The 19,279-nt window shown below is 37.6% G+C and overlaps 1 protein-coding gene and 1 long non-coding RNA gene across 9 annotated transcripts in view; both read left to right on the top strand.

The window, feature by feature from the left end:
* The window catches only part of LOC116403313 (sphingoid long-chain bases kinase 2, mitochondrial-like), a 69,974-nt gene that overhangs the window by 16,444 nt on the left and 34,251 nt on the right, over positions 1 to 19,279 (top strand). The gene's annotated exons all lie outside the window — the stretch shown is intronic.
* On the top strand, positions 337 to 18,725 carry LOC116403317. 2 transcript variants are annotated; one of them, XR_004216010.1, is made up of 6 exons: positions 337 to 1,002; positions 8,756 to 11,708; positions 13,031 to 13,101; positions 13,195 to 13,266; positions 13,355 to 13,417; positions 18,471 to 18,725. It is a non-coding gene; the product is annotated as an uncharacterized LOC116403317 (long non-coding RNA). The 2 variants fall into 2 exon arrangements; XR_004216009.1 differs by having other exon boundaries at positions 18,466 to 18,725.

The raw sequence follows: 19,279 nt of genomic DNA, 5'->3' as shown, positions 1-19,279 counted from the left end.
TTTAGTTTAGATATATATTTAAACTAGCACGTTAAATAATAGTTTGCCCTGTTTGTGTTTGCTAAGTTTCAACTAATACTCTCAGTATTTATCTTTGTGCTTATGTGATAGATTTCTTATGCACTGTAGTGATTTGGGGTGTTTTCTTATTTTCTGCATCTTAGCTACCTTATTTGCTGCATCTTAATTGCTAACGATTTAGGGATCATAAGCCTTGTCCTCTTTGTTGAAAAAAAAAAGTGGTTGTTTGAAAGAGGAATTACTATTACTATTACGTCAAATTACATATTGAATGAAAAAGAAAATTACAATTTCTTTTAGCGCTATGTTAATGGTAGTCAGGTATAGTAGTCATGCCTTTGCTCTAGCTTATATATTCATGTCTATGTTACTTTCACACTTCTATTTATTAATTTCATGAAGTCAGTGGGTTTGCAAAATGAAAGAATCGTCATCCTTTTTAAACCACTAGTCCTAATGTTTCAAATGAATTTTCCAATTTCTTTTTGGGCTGATGTTTCCATAGCCCGTTTCTTAACAAATTGCATGCCCTCTTCCATTTTTAAGGGTGAGATACCTTTTTGTATCTTATGCCCCAAACAACATTTGTTTCTCATTCCACCCAAAATAATTGGTTATACTTGATTTGTCCAAGACGTTCGGCCTCAACATACAAAGTTGGATCCAAAGACCTTAAAATATATCTTTTTGGTTATTCTCGTGTTCTTTGAACATTCCTCCTTTTATTCCTCACCTTCTTTCTCTTCGAATATGAGTCGAGGGAGTATCAAGAGTCAAAGGATGATTTCTTTATCTACAATGTTATCTCTCCTTCTAATCCTCTTTGTGGTTCATCTTCACGTGTGTTTACTTCTATTTGTCAACCCATCACTGAAGTCTATGATCGACGACAACCTTCTTCAATTCCATGCCCTACCCCTAAGGCTTCTTCGTCATTGGATCCAGAAATGAGTGATGATCTTCCTATTGCTCTTCGTAAAGGTAAACTTAAGTGTGCTCATCTTATTTCCTCTTCTGTTTCATATAACCATTAGTTGTCTTCTGCATGTTCTTTCATTGCATCATTAGAGTTTGTATCATTAAGCCTATTCTCATCTTGGTTGGTGTGTTGCAATGGTGGAGGAGATGATTACTTTAGATGATAATTGTACTTGGGATTTAGTTTCTCTCCCTGCACGAAAAAAGTATATCAGTTGCAAATGGGTGGTTACAATTAAAGTTAATCCTGATGGTTTTGTCGCTCAATTAAAAGTACACCTTGTAGTGAAAGGCTACGCACAAACATGGCGTTAACTATGCTGATACTTTTTCTCGAGTAGTAAAAATGACATTTGTGAGGTTGTTTATTTCACTAACTTCAATCAGTCACTGGCCTTTACATCAGCTTGATATTTTTGAAAAGGAGGTGTAATTATGAGTCAATAAAAAGGACCTGATCATGTTGAGGAAGGAGACCCAACCTTGTCTGGTTTCTCATGAGTAGATGGATGAAGGATTGTATTCCAGAGAAGTTTCGAGCAACACACCTCAGAAACCAATCAGATGGGGTTCAGAATTTGGATAGCTTTGTTGTTTCGGTTTCATCACTCGCATATTTGTTGAAAAACTTCCAGTTTGGTTCTTTTACAAGAACATCTATTGAATCAATGAACCACTCTAATTGGATCTTGGATAAAGTGAGGATTTTTTGGAAGTCTACATCTTCAATATTGAACCTCCCCTTTTCGAACTAGATACAGTAGAAAGTGTCTACCATTTTTCAACTTTTGACTTCCATTTCTGAAAAAGATGGAGTTGTAACTCCCCGGGTTTGGCGTTGCCGTCGACGTCACCGTGAGAAGGTGTGGCCGGAATGAAGAGAGAAGAGGGTGGGTGAGAGGAGAGGAGAGGTTCAATATTTGTTTCCAACTTTTTTACATCAGCTTGATATTAAAAGTGCATTTTGTTAGGATCCCACCTAATAAGGATTACCTCAAGAAGAAAAGATGAACTCAAGAATACTTAAAAAACATCCAAACATGAAATATATATTAGAAGATCTTAGTAACAAGTAACAAGTAACCCTAGCCTTTTGAGAGGGTTAGACTCTCCTAAGGTTCCCTTACAAGGAAAACTTTCTCAAAATTCTTCACCTCTCTCCAACCCCTCTCCCACTATTTATAACAAAAAGAACTAACCAACTTACCATCTATTTACTATATGACCTTACTAACAACCATTTTCATTTTCTCCTAATAATCCACTATTTTTCTATCTAGGGTCCTTACATTACTCCGCCCTTCGAAGACACCTTGTCCTCAAGGTGTGCTTACAAACTACAAACCTTGAACTCTCTACCATACCCCTGCCATCTCGGAAGAAATTTTATTCAGCTTTGCCTTGAAATTCTATTGGGTTGTAATAATTACACTTGCATGCATCCAACCCTTTAGACTCCAAGAACTTCCCCAATCTTCATTCTTCTCACACGGAAAGTGATCCCAATTAACCAACTGCCATTCCCTGAGCCTAATTCCATGCCACTTGCATTTTAATTTGAAGCTCTTCCTCTCTAATGGGCTAAGCCCACAATTAACTTTATGACCCCATCCCCAAATCAATTTCACGGCCCATACACCATCTTTCTTAGAATTACCAATGAGCTTCAGGCAATTCCTATCCATTTTCAAGTTACATTTCAGCCACACTAACAAATGGGTCTCAATGAATTTAGCAAATTCAAGCACATTAATTTCCTTTCTTTCTTTATGAAGGCTGTATTTCTTTGTTATCATCTCATGTTTGGCCCACCATCCATATTCCAATAGGATTTCCACTTCCTTAGATAAAGCCGTCAATTTATTTTTCTTTGAGGTATAATGGGCCTCATCCCTTACTTTTGCAATCAGCCCAAAAAGCAACATTTTGGCCCACTTTTGATTAAATTCTTTCCCTAATTTCCATCCCACGTGATATACTTTAACCATTGAGGTTTGCATGTGCCAATCCTTCTCCTAGCCTCCACTTTGTTTTCCTGGCCATTTATTAGGAATTTGATCCCCAATTTCTCCACCTAAGCCAAGCCCATTTGAGAAAATCTGGCCCTTTTCATTTAATTTCAGCCCACTAAACAAATCATAACTACTATTGTCTCTAATTTTTCGCCTTAACGTCTGACGCTTCACGTGGGTTGAAGAATCGTTTTTCTTCAAGAAATCTTCCCCCGCCTCACTCGAAATCTTTTTGTCCGTAGCTGCTCACTCCCTCTGCAAATATCAAAGCATTCTTCCCGACAATTTCCGATCTCACTTGCAGCCTCGTTGCTATCCGCGTTCCGACAAACTCCCTTTGTGCCTTAGGTCGACTACCTCCAACGCACCCTGTCTCCATCTCCTCTTCCTGTAACTGGACTTTTCGACAATCCATCTTCTTCTTTTTTTGGCCACCGGTGACCGACTCAGAATCTTTCCTCCGCCGCGGTTTCTGTTCATCCCCGCCTCGATTTTCTGTCACAACCCAATATGTTTCCATTCGCCAGCCTCTCTATGATCCCTGTACTAATTCCATTGCCATTTTCTTCCTTGTCGTTACCCATTCTATCTTACTCCGATGACCTTCGAAATTCCTTTATTCATCTTCTTCATTGCCTAGCTTCCTCATCCCTTCCCTACTTTGATATAACTCGCATGCCACAAAAGAAAGGCAAGGAAAGTAACGTACCTCAACAAAATCTTGGCCTATATATATGATCAACCTCTCAATGTTGCCACTCCAATGAGCCGTTTCTTCTATTTTCACAGATCGTATCCAGGTCGACTTGTTCCACATAGGTACTGTTTGATTCTTCTTTTTGTTTTCTTCACTACCACCAAGTATCAATGATCGCTTCCTCAATCGTTTCTTTGCCTTCCTTCTCATCCATAGTGTTTGCCTCCTTTCCCATGCTTCCGCCTTCTCTGCTCGGTGTTTCCATTTCCACCAAGTGTTTGTCTCTGACCACCCCACCCTTAGTCGTCGGCCATGGGAATACATAGTTAGATTTGGCTTCCTCTTCCCTTCATCTTTTTCATGGTCGTTCTTCGATTCCTTCATCTTCAAGTCATTGTTCCATTTTTGTTTTTCTTCAACTTTAATTTTTTCTAGTTTCTTCTCCGCTCTTTCTTTATCTCTTTGCAGCCCTTCAGAAAGCGTTTGATGTATTGTTTTAGCACTCCTCTCTATTCTTTTTGCCTTGCAATCCACAATCCATTTCTGCATATGCTCCCATGTCCATGGAGTTTCTCCCCTCTCATCCACCTCAAGTTTGCAATTAGCAGCCCATTTAAGTGCTTGCTCCCAAGTCCCTCTCTCAACTGCGGTCGAGTCTTCTTCCATCTTTCCTTTCATTTTCAACACCGATCCCTCCGACGTAGCAGATTCTTCCCGTCGGCAACTAACATTGTTTTCTCGTAATTCCTCTGCCAGCCTTTCGATGCTTTTGGACAACTCCAAAGTTACATCTTTAAGTTCCCTAATGTCCTTCTCATTCTTCTCCAACCTCTCCTCCATTTGTTTTTGCATCCAAGCCCGTGTCATCCCCAAGATGTTACGGCTCTGATACCAATTTGTTAGGATCCCACCTAACAAGGATTACCTCAAGGAGAAAAGATGAACTCAAGAATACTTAAAATACATCCAAACATGAAATATATATTAGAAGATCTTAATAACAAGTAACAAGTAACCCTAGCCTTTTGAGAGGGTTAGACTCTCCTAAGGTTCCCTTACAAGGAAAACTTTCTCAAAATTCTTCACACCTCTCTCCAACCCCTCTCCCACTATTTATAACAAAAAGAACTAACCAACTTACCATCTATTTACTATATGACCTTACTAACAACCATTTTCATTTTCTCCTAATAATCCACTATTTTTCTATCTAGGGTCCTTACACATTTCTTCATGGTGATCCTCAAGAAGGGGTGTATATGGAGCAACCACTAGGGTTTGTTGCTCAGGGGAAGAATGGAAAGGCGTGTCGCCTTTGTAAATCTTTGGATGGACTAAAACATAGTCCACAGGCTTGGTTTGGAAAATTTATTAAGGTGATCGAAAGTTTTGGAATGCAAAAGAGCACGTTAGATCATTCAATCTTTTTTAAAAGATCCGAGAGTGGGGTGATCCTAATCGTAGTATATGTTGATGCAATTGTGGTTGTTGGTGATGATGCTTTAGATGTCCAGTCCCTGAAGACTTTTCTCTATTGCCAATTCCAAATAAAAGATTTGAGCATGTTGAAATACCTCCTAGGAATTTGAGGTAAAAACAGGCAAGAAAGCAATACTATTATCACAGAGAAAATATGGACTTGTTGACTGAAACATGGAAGGTAGGTGCCAAGCCATGTAGTACCCCAACGATGCCTAACTTATAGCTCACAAAAGATGGAGAATTGTTGAAAGATCTTCAAAGATATAGGAGGTTAGAGGGAAAACTTAATTACCTTCCAGCGAATCGACTCGACATAGCCTATTTAGTGAGTATTATGAGCCAGTGTATGTCATGCCCTAAAGTTGATCATTCAGCTGCTTTGGAATGATTCAGTGTTATCTGAAGGCTGCTCTCGGGCATGATTTTATTATATAAGGATTATAGTCATACTAATATTGAATGTTTCTCAGATGTTAATTGGTAAAATCTAAAGAAGACAAAAGATCAACTTCAGGATATTTTGTTTTTGTTGGTGGCAATTTGATGTCTTGGAAAAGTAAGAAACAAAATGTGGTGTCACATTCAAGTGCATAATAAAAAATATAGAGCAATTGCACAGTTTTTGTGTGAATTGGATATATCAAATTGATTTGGATATATCAACTTTTTTACTATTGTTGAGTTGGGATTTGAAATCACCACACCAGCAAAATTGTGGTGTGATAATCAAGCAGCACTTGATATCGCATTTAATCCGGTGTTCCATGAAGTTAATGACAATTCTATCACTGGTTCTTTTTGTTCTATATCAAGTTCAATAGCTTTTACCTCAAGTTCCTCTGTACGATCATCCTCTTCCACTACTTCCAATTCCTCCCCATTTGCTTGAACAACTAACACTCTGAGTTCCTTCTGATCCTTCACCTTACATCTATGGCCTGCACAAAATTTTTCCTCACAACAAAAGCAGAGCCCTTTCTCACGTCTGGCTTGAAACTCAGCATCACAAAAAGTCGTCTTGATGGTCCATGTGTTATTTGAATGGTTGGTGATGGCCTTTGGCTTATCCAATGCACCGAGCACCTTCATGAGGTTGATGAACCAGGTGCTCGTTTCTAAACCAGTTCATAGTGGTTTACTTTGATGACATCCTCTTGTACAACAATAGTACTGAAGACCACATTCAGCACTTAAGAAAATTGTTCCAAGTCCTGGCCGAAACTGAACTGTACATTAATCCAAAGAAACGTACATTCCTCACCAAGGAAATTGTCTTTCTCGGCTTCGTAATCAAAGAAGGAAAAGTAGGTATGGAACCAAAGAAGACAGAAGCCATAAAGTCTTGGCCAATACCAACCTCCATCAAGGAGGTACAAGCCTTCCTTGGCTTGGCATCCTTTTACAGAAGATTCATCAGAAACTTCAGCTCAATAGTGGCCCCCTTAACCGACTGCCTAAAGAAAGGGAACTATAAGTGGAACGAAGAGCAACAGCAGAGCTTTGAAGAGATAAAAAGAAGACTAACTTCCAGCCCTATTCTACAGTTGTCGAACTTCGCATCACCCTTTGAAGTAGCTGTTGATGCTTGCGGAACCGAAATTGGAGCCGAGTTATCACAGAGCAAGGCCACCCTATTGAATACTTCAGTAAGAAGTTGAGCACAACAAGACAGTCCTGGAGCACTTACGAACAAGAGCTTTATGCCCTTGTCCGAGCACTCAAACAGTAGGAACATTACCTCCTATGCAGGGAATTTGTACTCCTAACGAACCGCTTCTCTTTGAAAGATCTCTAGTCACAAAAGAATATTACTCGGATGCACGCACGATGGATCTCCTTCCTACAAAGGTTCGACTTTGTCATTAGGCACCAAAATGGTAAGGAGAACAAGGTGGCAGATGCACTATCCAGGAAGAGCTCCTTACTCACTATTCTATCCATGGAGATCGAGGCATTCAAACACTTACCTAACCTATATGGGGAAGACGTTGACTTCGCCATGACATGGACCAAATGCAGCCACTACACCAAGGCGGAAGACTTCCATATAATGGAAGGATATCTATTCAAAGGAGATCAGTTGTGTATCCCACACACATCACTTCTAAGAAGCACTACTAAAAGAGGCTCATTCAGGAGGATTGGCTGGACACTTCGGGCAGGATAAAACTTTTGAAATAATCTTTAGAGAGACTACTACTGGCCTTAATTAAGAAGATACTGTAACAACTTTATTAAAAGGTGCCCTATTTGCCAAAGAGCTAAAGGTTCAAGTATAAACGCAGGCCTGTACTCACCATTACCTACCCCAATTTCCATTTGAGAAGATCTATCAATTGATTTCGGGCTCTGATTACCAAAAACTCAAAGGCAGTATGACTGAGTCATGGTTGTAGTCGACAGATTCAGTAAAATGGCACACTTTGTGGCTTGTAAGAAGTCAAATGATGCCACCTACATAGCTAATTTATTCTGTCGAGAGATAGTTCGGCTGCACGGAGTACCAAAGACCACTGTTTCTAATCGGGATGTCAAGTTCCTAAGCCATTTCTGGAAGACATTATGGAGCAAATTTGACACAACCTTGAATGAAATATAGCACAACATCACACCCTCAAACAGATGGCCAAACAGAAGTTACAAATAGAACTGTCGACAACTTAATATGCTGTCTTAGTGGATCCAAACCAAAACAGTGGGACTTAGCTCTTGCACAGTCAGAATTCGCCTTCAACAATATGAAGAATAGATCAACCGGCAAATGTCCATTTGAGGTCGTATACACAAAACAGCCAAGACTAACAACCTTTGACCTAGCATCACTCCCCACAACTATTGACACTAGCTCAGAAGCAGAAAAGATGGTAGAAAAGATTCAGAATTTACACGAAGAAGTCCATAACCACCTAAAAGAATCAACTCAGTCCTACAAAAAGGCAGCAGACAAAAAGAGAAGACAAGCTACCTTTACTGAGGGAGACTTAGTAATGATTCACCTCAGAAAAATTCGATTTCCAACTGGAACACAAACTGAAAGACAGACAATTAGGACCATTTCGTGTCCTAGAAAAGATTTGAGATAACGCTTACAGAATTGAACTACCACCAGACTTGCACATTCATCCTATTTTTAACGTGGCAGACCTGAAACAGTACTATGCCCCAGATGATTTCTGCCTTGTCAACTAAGTCACTCGGGTCGAGTTCCATGCTAGGGGGTGGAATGATGTAATATAGAATGCCATGGCTAAACAGCTGTAGTTAGTTAGTAAAACAGTTTAAATAATTAAACTGTTTAGCTGTTAAGACTGCAATTAAAACTGTTTCATAAAAACAGTTATTTCAACTACTTGTAACTACTTACAATCCTCAATATATACTCCATCTCTTAGCCACTATTGGTGGAGAATTCATTGTGAAAAACTAAGTCCAACTTGAATTACATCAGTTTATTAAGTCTGTTGATTTGTGGATGAACTAAAACATATACATCTTTTCTAAAAAGGATAAAAAAAACTTGCATAAGTTTTCATTTTCACAACTCTATGATTTGTGATCAATGCAGCAAGGAGCAGCTGGCAAACAAATTTCTTTATGCCATAAATGCGGATGCTGGTTTTGATCTAAGCTAATGGTAAGTCGTACCCTGCTCAATATTCCTTCTATTCTCCACTTCATCCTTCGCCTTGGCCATAATTTCCAATCATACATGGAATTTACTTTGGTTGATTATTTTTTTCTTTCTTTTGGATAAGGATATCCTGGTCTTGCCCTTATCATGGAAGATTCTTGTATATCTTTCATCCCATACTTTGGTTGAATTTTGGAACATTAATGTATCGCCTGACATTCATAAATACACTGTCATAATTTTAAATCTGCTGTCTTCCTACATTATGCATGTTTTTCTGTTATTGAAGATGCTGCCCGGTTGTGCTAAAAGTTCTCAGTCACATTCTAAATTTTTCTTTAGTTCGCAAGCAGTCATGTTAAAAGATCTCAATCACATTAAGTGATTTTTGACAGGATGTTGTTGTTTTATCCTTCTTCTTGTTGATATACCTTTCGTAACATCCTTTCATCCCTAATCTCATCCTCGACCACAACCACTGCTTTGACCACGATCGTCTCTCCGAAGATTTGTGAGGTATGTTCTTGGATTGGTTTGACATTCTACTTTTCTCCCATTCTCAATAAATACTAATCACCGCTTCATCTCTAATCTCATCCTCGGCCATGCCCTGATTTTGTCTAATTTTGTTTTCTGTTATTTTGTGAAATTCTTATTTTTCTTGTGATCTTTACATGTAGAGATAGGAAGAAATATCATGCTCCAAATACTAGTCCTTATGTTTCAATTGGCGTTAGATTTATTTATGTGTCCCAAGAAAATCGATCACATTGCACGATACCTTGAGCTCCTTCGGTAAAATCTGAATCAAAAGTGCCTCCACTACTCATTGTAAACATTGATCAGTCAATTAAGGATCCTCTAGAATCTGATCTTAATACCGCTTTCAGACAAGGGAGGATTTAATTACTGAGAAACAAGTCTCTTTATTTCCCTCACAAGCTCGACAATGTGAAGTTCCAGATCGCTTGAAGTCAATTGTTGAGCAATGTGGAACTACTTTGGTTTGAGTATAGAATAACTTGATCTTGGTTTTTCAGCCAATTATCTTTTAGGTTTGTTTTAGTGGATCACATGAGGTTCGACGAATGCTTTTATTATTTTGGCCCTCTAAAGTTCTTATGAAATATTCTGGTTCTAGTCACTCACTCAAGATCGAAGGATGACTTGGGAGGGATATTTTTTTCAACAAAGCTGCATTGTTGTTAGCTCTCCCTTGGTGTTTCCTTCCATCTAGTCTGAAGTTTTTAGAAGTCTACTGAAATTTTGAGCCCATGAAGTAGTGGAAGAGTCCCAAAACTTCTTTACATCTCCATTATTAGAGTTCAAAGACAATCGAAACAATCTTGGAAAAGAAACATCTGCCCAAGAATCATTCCAAAATGCTATTCTTCAACCATCACCGAACTTGATGAATGCCTAGGAATCCACTTGAAGCTAGCATCTCGAAATACTAATCCAGGGACTATGGAGACTGCAAGTGACAATTCCTTTAGTATGCCATCCAAATTAACTTTCTCCATGGATACTCTTCACCACTTTTTTAGCCCAAAGGGAATTCTTTTCATTTATAAATCTCCATACCCATTTAGCAAGAAGGTTGCATTTTTTCAACTTTACACCATCGACGTCGAGTCCGTCATCCTCTTGCGAGCAAGACACCACCTTCCAATTAATCACTTTATGAATCATCTTTTTTGGCATTAAGAATATAGACATATAATATGTAGGTATATAGGAAAAAACTGACTTACAAAGTGTGCCCCGACCTCCACTAGAGAGATTATATCTTTTCTACTTATCTAGTTTAACTTGGATTTTATCTATTTCTTGAAATTACATAAGGAGAGCTCCAAGCCGAAGTAGTTATGGAAAACATCTCCAATTTACAACAAGTTAAAGCAAAAAAAAAAAAAAAAACAGTTGTTCAAAAAAACTTGGCATCTTGCTTACTTCTAATTGAAAGTCTGTTGTTTCTTTCAAGTCAAATTGAGCATAAAATGCTCAAATGAGATTCTTCAATAGGAATACGTAAAAAAAAAAAATCATATGTAAAAGAATTTTCAATGTTTAATATAATATGTAAAATAATTTTCTTATATTGGAATTGATAGATGGTTGAGGGCGCCTTCGTGAAACGTGGGAGACAAGTGATAACATTATCGTTCAAAAAAATCAGGAGCAAGTATTTATGTGAAAGGCCATATTATTTGGCCATTTGACCTTATGTATTATTGAATTATTTAGTTGGAAATGATAAACTACACATTATTGTCTGCTTGAGTTGTGATCTTGATTATGGGCTATTTGGTATTTTGCCTACAAACTGTATAGTTAATTATCTGTTAGATTTTGTTTTCATGTCACAACTTTATGTTTCTGTGGCTAATTGTAGCCAAAAGTTTTATTTATCGATCTTATTTTTCACATTCAAGAAAATTCATCGTAGAGATCCGTAAGTTTTTTCCTTTGGAGCTGTGATACTAACCTGTTTGAATAAAGGAATCTGACTTGGTCTTTTCCTCTTTAGCATTATGGATTAGGTCTTTCTCTTTACCATATTTCGTGGATGAAGTTTAAGAAGTAATCAAAATATAAAGGTTAATGCTAACTGCTAAGCTTATTTCGAAGATGAAAGATACTTTTATCCACTCCCCAAAGAATATCATTACTATTTATGTTGTATTTCTGCTAACTAATTCTTGCATAGCATCTAGTTTGATAATTAAAGTAAAGTTTCTGACATGGAGGTTTTCAAGTTGTAATATATATTTATGTTTTAGGTAGATTCCCAAACTTTGAAGAAACATTGCAGTACTGAGGTAAATGAACGTTGTATGACAGAGCATCGGGCTTACCGAAGCCAAGGTATCTTCTTCGATAACAAGTAAGGATAGTCTGGATACTACCTTTCTTTTGTTATTGAAGTTTATTGTTCCTTCTCTCTTGCTTGGTGGTTGTGCACCTAGATTGATTTGTACTTCTGTTAATTAATTATAGTCCTTCTCTCTTGCTTGAGTAATTATTGTCTACCATTTTGTTAGCAAAGGCTTCCCGTGGAAATTTAGTTTGTTGTGCTACATGTCCACGATGATTTTCGTGATTTTAGTTTTAGATACATAAAAGGGATTTTGCATCACAACATGAATGACTATTTCTAAATATGAACCTACAATAACCCCAAATGAATGCTGGATTAAATTGGAAATAGGGCAGATAGATAGTGAGATGGAGAATGTTTGTGTGTGCTTTAGAGCCATTTGTCTCTAAAACGTAGTTTCTTCCCCTTATTTTTTTTTATAAGAAGTAATTTTATTGATGTATGAAATTTACAAAAGGTTTGGTGAAACACCCACGCGAATAGAGTTTACAAGAGATTTCTCCAATCAGTCAGAAGAGATGCAAGAATAGAGATTGGAAGAGCTATAGAAACATGAAAAATTGCACTAAGTCATAGCAGGATAGATTATATTTTAAAAGGAATAAGAAACCTATCTTAAGGCCTGCCTTTTCACTAAGGAGGCGATTGTTCCTGTTCCTTCCATGCGAATCTGTAAAAATTTCCGAATAAGATGCATCCACGTAATTCTTTTAAAGTCAGTAAAGGGTGCCAGTGAGGGTGCATAAAAGAAGGTTCATAATCTTGTTTGGTAGGGCGGCAGATTAACCAAAGGAGAGATGATCTGCTTCCTAAATTTTTCAGCAAAATGGCAAATGATAAACTGGCTGGTGTTTCATCGACAACTTTACATAATGGGCAACAATGAGAGAATAAAGTCATATGTGGGAACTCTGTCACGTGTTAATATTTGCATTATGGCCTAGAAGCACTCTAGGTAAAAATTATCATCATGTCGAGAGACCAAACAAAATGTTGAATTGAATCATACCGGTCTTTACTGGGGGTTATTACTCATTTTTGTACTTTCTGTTTTATTTTCCAATTATTTCTTCAATTAAATAAAAGAAAATACTAAATAATAGTAAGTATTATCTTATCCCATTACGAAGGATATCATCTCATAATTATCTATGACTGTTTATGCTAGTACGACCACACATTAGAGTATTTCTTTTTTCAGAAACTAGAAAACGCTCATAGATAGCCTTTTGGTCTAGGTGCTTGACCAAGAAGCACTTAAACAATAGTACGAGAGTGAAAGAAAACATCTGAGTATTTGATTATTAATCATTTTTTTTATATTGAAGGGTTCATAATTGCATTACTTGTGCTACAAGCACTCGTAAACACACCCCTTGTGCTTTGGCTATTGTTTGAGGTATGTACACATCTTGACAGGTGGATGGTATTCTAATTAATGTAAGGCTTTTTTCTATGACTTAAAAGTAATTATTTCTGTTATGATAAACAGATTCTGCACATTTCAGATGTTGAGGTACGAGAGACCAAGATGATGGGAAGCACTCCCATTATCATTGTAGCTGTATGCTCTGACAGTCTTTGTTCTATAGTTGTGGATTTTGTTTTGTAGGATGAGATGATGTTAACTCCTTTTTATTGAATTTCAACAGTTCCAAACGCAACAGGTTTACTGTGTACGTGATGCAAATGGATCAATTAGAGAAGGCGGTAAGGTGAGTTATGTTTCTTTTGTTTCCGTCTTTGCTTACACTAATGCACCTTATGTAATTAGAGTTGAATATTAGACAATCAAAATGAAAATCTTCCTGATGAAATATGAAACTTCTGAGCTTCCACTTGCTTCTTGTATTGACTGTTTTTTACTGTTTCTTCACGGTTTGTATTCATGGTACTTATTTCCATAATGAATGTTTCATGTTCTGGGAAACATTGCAGAAACATAGAATTTCAACAATCTGTCTAAGCGTTGAAGGAGAAGGCAGAAGAACTTAAGAGTTTCTAGGTCATTTTAAAAACTCAAGTAATACCTAGACACGTTTTGAGCACGTTTTAGGTTGGTTTGACACTAAGTTTGTTGCACTTACACACTTGGTTGTCATCTTGAAGTGCTATTTTCACACTTTTTGAACTTTCTCGTAGCTTATGAGTTACGAACCTACACGTAAGCTTTCTTAGGTCATTTTGAAAGTTCAAGTGATACTTAGACACGTTTTGAAGTCGTTTTAGGTTGGTTTGAAACTAAGTTTGTTGACCATACTCACTTGGTTGTCATTTTGGTCTTAAAGTGCTCTTTTCACACTTTTTGAACTTTTTGGTAGGCTATGAGTTACCAACTTACACTTAAGCTTTGCTAGATCGTTTTGAAAGTCCAAGTGATACTTAGACACACCTTCACCACTTTTTAGATTGGTTTGGAACTAAGTTTATTGCATTTGCGCACTTTGTTGCCATTTTGGGTCCTGAAGTGCTTTTTTCACACTTTTTGAAATTTTGGTAGGTTGTGAGTTACAAACTTACACTTAAACATTGTTTTGTTTTTCACATTTTTTAGATTTGTTTAAGACTAAGTTTGTTTCACTTGCATACTTGTTTCACAAGCATTTTGAACTTTTTGTTAGTTTATGAGTTACGAACTTACACTTAAGCATTGTTAGGTCCTTTTAAACACATTTTGTGTTTGTTTGGAACTATGTTTGTTACACATTTGGTTGACATGTTGGGTCTTGAAGTGCTTTTTTTCACACTTTTTGAAATTTTTGTAGGTTGTGAGTTACGAACTTACGCTTGAGTATTGTTTGGTCGGTTTGAAAGCTTAGACACGTTTTGACCTCTTTTTAGGATGGCTTGAAACTAAGTTCGTTGCACTTAGATACTTCGTTTCCGTTTTGGGTCTTGAAGTACTTTTTTCACACTTTTTGAAATTTTGGTAGGTTGTGAGTTACAAACTTACATTTTAAGCATTGTTTGGTCGTTTTGAAAATTCAAGTGATGCTTACACACATTTTGATTACATTTTAGGCTAGATTGCGTTTGTTGCACTTACACACTTGGTTGTCATTTTTGTTCTTGAAATTCTTTTTTCAACCTTTTTGGTAGATTATGAGTTACAAACTTACACTTAGGATTTGCTAGGTCATTTTGAAAACTCAAGTAATACCTAGACACGTTTTGAGCACGTTTTAGCTTGGTTTGCACTAAGTTTATTGCACTTGCACACTTGGTTGCCATTTTGGGTCTTGTAGTGCTTTTTTCACACTAGTTGAACTTTTTTGGTAGGTTATGAGTTACGAACCTACACGTAAGATTTTTAGGTCGTTTTAAAAGTTCAAGTGATACTGAGACACGTTTTGAACTCGTTGTAGGTTGGTTTGAAACTAAGTTTGTTGACCTTACCCACCTGGTTGCCATTTTGGGTCTTGAAGTGCCCTTTTCACACTTTTTGAACTTTTTGGTAGGCTATGGGTTACCAACTTACACTTAAGCTTTGTTAGGTCGTTTTGAAAGTCCAAGTAATACTTAGACACGCCTTGACCACTTTTTAGGTTCGTTTGGAACTAAGTTTGTTGCACTTGCACACTTGGTTGCCATTTTGGGTCCTGTAGTGTTTTTTTCTTTTCCGTACTTTTTGAATTTTTTGGTAGGTTATGAGTGACAAACTTACAAGTAAACGTTCTTAGGTCGTTCTGAAAGTTCAAGTGATACTTAAACATAGTTTGAACAAATTTTAGATTTGTTTAAGACTAGGTTTGTTTCACTTGCATACTTGGTTGCCATTTTAGGTCTCAAAGTGCATTTTCACACATTTTGAACTTTTTGTTAGTTTGTGAGTTACGAACTTACACTTAAGGATTATTTGGTCATTTTGGGGTTTTGGGGTTTTGGGGTTTTGTGGTTTTGGGGTTTAGGGTTTAGGGTTTTGGGTTTAGGGTTTTGGGTTTAGGGTTTGATGGTTTGAGAGGTAGGGGTTGGGTTTCGAGGTTTAGAGTTTTCGAGCTTTTGAGGTTGGGGGTTGGGGGTTGGGGTTTGAGGGTTGGAAGGTTTGCGGTTTGGGTTTCCAGGTTTGGACTTTTCGAGGTTTCGAGGTTGGTGGTTTTGGCTTCAGGGTTTCAGGTTCAAGGTTCGAGGTTCGAGGTTCGAGGTTTAGGGTTCAGGGTTAGGGGTATTTAGGGTTTAGTGTTTAGGACTTTGGGTTCCAGTTTCGGGATTGAGGTTTGGGGTTCGTGGTTTGAGGTTTGGGGTACTTTGGGGTGTATGATTTAGGGGTTAAAGTTTAGGATTTATGGTTTGCGATTTCAGATTTCTGGTTTAGGGTGCATGGATCGGTTCGGGGTTCGTGATTTCGAGATTCGGGGTGGAGTGTTTGGGGTTTAGGTTAGAGTTATAGGGCTGGGTGTTATTAGATTCTGAGACGATGACCAATATTAAACAAAGTTTGATACCCAAAATGCATGTAATTCGAATCATAATAAAAAACTCAATATTTCAAACTAATCCATGAATATTCCCTAAATAATAGAAATTTTTATCTCCACCAACAAAGTTTGAAGTTAGGATTACAGGTTTCGGATTTCGGATTTCGAGTTTTGAGGTTTAGGAGTTTAGGGGTTTAGAGGATTTGGGATTTACGGTTTCAATTTTTGGGTTTAGGGTGCATGAACTGGTTCGAGGTTCGTGATTTTGGGCTTTGGGGTGGTGCGTTTGGGGTTTCAGGGTTTAGGGTTGAGGGTAGAGTTTTAAGGCTGTGTGTTATTAGATTTCGAGACGATGACCAATATTAATTAAAGTTTGATACCCAAAATGCATGTAATTCGAATCATAATAAGAAACTTAAAATTTCAAACCAATCCATAATACAAAATACATAGATATTCCCTAAATAATAGAAATTGTTATCTCCACCAACAAAGTTTGAAGTTAGGATTTCAGGTTTCAGATTTTGAGTTTTGGCGTTTAGGGGTTTTGTGGTTGGGAGTTTGGAGGTTTGGGTGTTGGAAGGTTTAGGGGTTAAGGGTTGGAAGGTTTGAGAGGTTGGGGGTTGGGTTTCGAGGTTTAGACTTTTCGAGGTTTTGAGGTTTTGGGGTTTGGAGGTTTGGGTGTTGAGGGTTGGAAGGTTTTGGGTTTGGGTATAGAGGTTTTGGGTTTCAAGGTTTAGACTTTTCGAGGTTTCGAAGTTTGTGGTTTTGGGATTATAGGTTTCACGTTCTGGGTTCAAGGTTCGGGGTTTGGGGTACTTTAGGGTTTATTATTTAGGATTTTGGGTTCGGGTTTCGGGTTCGGGGTACTTTAGGTTTTACGGTTTAGGGGTTAAAAGTTTAGGATTTATGGTTTACGGTTTTAGGTTTTTAGGGGTTTAGGGTTTAGGGTTTTAGGTTTCGAGGTTTAAGGTGCATGGATTGGTTCAGTGTTCGTGATTTTGGGATTCAGGGTGGAGCGTTTGGGGTTTCAGGGTTTAGGGTTTAGGTTAGAGTTATAGGGTTGTGTGTTATTAGATTCTGAGACGATGACCAATATTAATCAAAGTTTGATACCCAAAATGCATGTAATTCGAATCATAATAAGAAACTAAAAATTTCTAACCAATCCATAATGCAAAATGCATAGATACTCCCTAAATAATAGAAATTGTTATCTCCACCAACAAAGTTTGAAGTTAGGATTACAGGTTTTAGATATCGATTTTCAGGGTTTAGGGGTTTGGGGTTTGGAGGTTTGGGGGTTGGAAGGTTTGTGGGTTGGGTTTCGAGGTTTGTAGTTTTTGGGTTTTAGGTTTCGTTTCAGGGTTCAAGGTTGGAGGTTCGACGTTCAAGGTTCGGGGTTTGGGGTTTGAGGTTAAAGGTACTTTAGGGTTTAGTGTTTAGGATTTTAGGGTTCGAGTTTCGAGATTGGGGATTGGGGTTTGGGGTTCAGGGTTCGTGGTTTGGGGTTCGGGGTTCGTGGTTTACGGTACTTTGGTTACTTTAGGGTTTATGGTTTAAGGGTTAAAATTTAGGATTTATGGTTTACGGTTTTAGGTTTTTAGGGGTTTTCAGGGTTTAGGGTGTATGGATCAGTTTGGAGTTCTTGATTTCAGGTCTCAGGGTAGAGCGTTTCGGTTTTCAAGTTTCAGGTTTCGAGGTTTTTGGGTTTGGGGGTTGGGGGTTTGGAGGTTAGGGGTTTTAGGTTTCAAGGTTTAGACTTTTCGAGCTTTCGAGCTTTCGAGGTTTGTGGTTTTGGGGTACTTTAGGGTTTATGGTTTAGGGGCTAAAGTTTAGGGTTTATTGTTTACGGTTTACGGTTTTTAGGGATTTAGGGTTTCGTGTTTTAGGTTTCGGGGTTTAAGATGTATGGATCGATTTGGGGTTTGTGATTTCAGGCTCCGGGGTGGAGCGTTTGAGGTTTGAAGTTTGAGGTTTCGAGGTTTTGGGTTTAGAAGTTTTGGGGTTTGGGGGTTTGGATTTTAGGGTTTCAGGTTTCGGGGTTTAGGGTGCATGGATCGGTTCGAGGTTCGTGATTTCGAGCATCGGGATGGAGCGTTTGGAGTTTCAAGTTTTGGGTTTAGGAGTTTTGGGGTTTGAAGGTTTGGGGGTTTTGTGGTTCGTTTGTTGGGGTTCAAGGTTTCAAGGTTCTGTTTCAAGTTTCGGTTTCAGGTATGTGTTTCTAAGGGTGGATCTTCTTGAAGATTGTTTTGCCCTAAACTAATTTATCTTTTAAGTTTCTTTCTTTCTTCTTAATCTTCTTTATTTAATCATATCATGTCTTCAAAATTTTCTATGTTATTTAGAGCAGAAGACATGCATCAAAAACCAAGGAGAGAGTAAAGATCGTGCAAAACTATAAGCAAGAAGAGGAAAAGGGAGCATGCGATCTTTTTATATTTTCTCTTCTATATGGTACTATTTAAGAAAAGATAAATTCAAGAGATAAGAATATGTAAAACTTTTATTATATATGTGTGTATGGCTGCTATTATTGTAAAAATAAAAATATGCTTTCAATTGTTTAACTAACAAAAATTTCAGCAAGGTTCAACTAAAGTTCCTACACCGTGCCAAGAACCCCCAACAACAGCGCCATTTGCTTTATCATTCTCGGAGAATCATTCTCCTGCCCCAAATACACTCCATGTCTTTTTTTATTTTGATGATCAACGACTACTTTTTTATTTTTATTATCGGTAAAATGGTAAAAAGAAAATGAAGTTTAACCCCTTCCCCCCTACCGTTTTGTGAAGGAGGGTTGCTGTTCAGAATGAGCGACAGTAATATGCAATATGTAACATCTACTTCATACCTTCTGTTAACTTACACCAAATACTTGATCTCCACCAATATGGTTGCTAACTATGGGGACACCACAATCACTCTCAAACCCTCCATTCCATCACCAAGAAACAGGTATTTTTCGAATTTGGACCATGTCTATTTTTGTGGATATTACTTTTTTTTTTTTTTTTATAGTCGTTTGTTACCATGTTGGGGTGTTTGGGTCCAGATTTGCAAGGAAGGGAGTTGACTAAAATAGCTAACTCCTTGTTCGGATCTCGAATTATGAAAATCCTAGTATTAGGAGTTTATAGAGTCTAGTAGAGTATGAGA

Source organism: Cucumis sativus, chromosome 4 (genome assembly GCF_000004075.3).
Source record: "Cucumis sativus cultivar 9930 chromosome 4, Cucumber_9930_V3, whole genome shotgun sequence".
Lineage (NCBI taxonomy): Eukaryota > Viridiplantae > Streptophyta > Magnoliopsida > Cucurbitales > Cucurbitaceae > Cucumis > Cucumis sativus.
The sequence above is the reverse complement of the archived record's forward strand: the minus strand, read 5'-3'. Positions and strand labels throughout refer to the sequence as shown.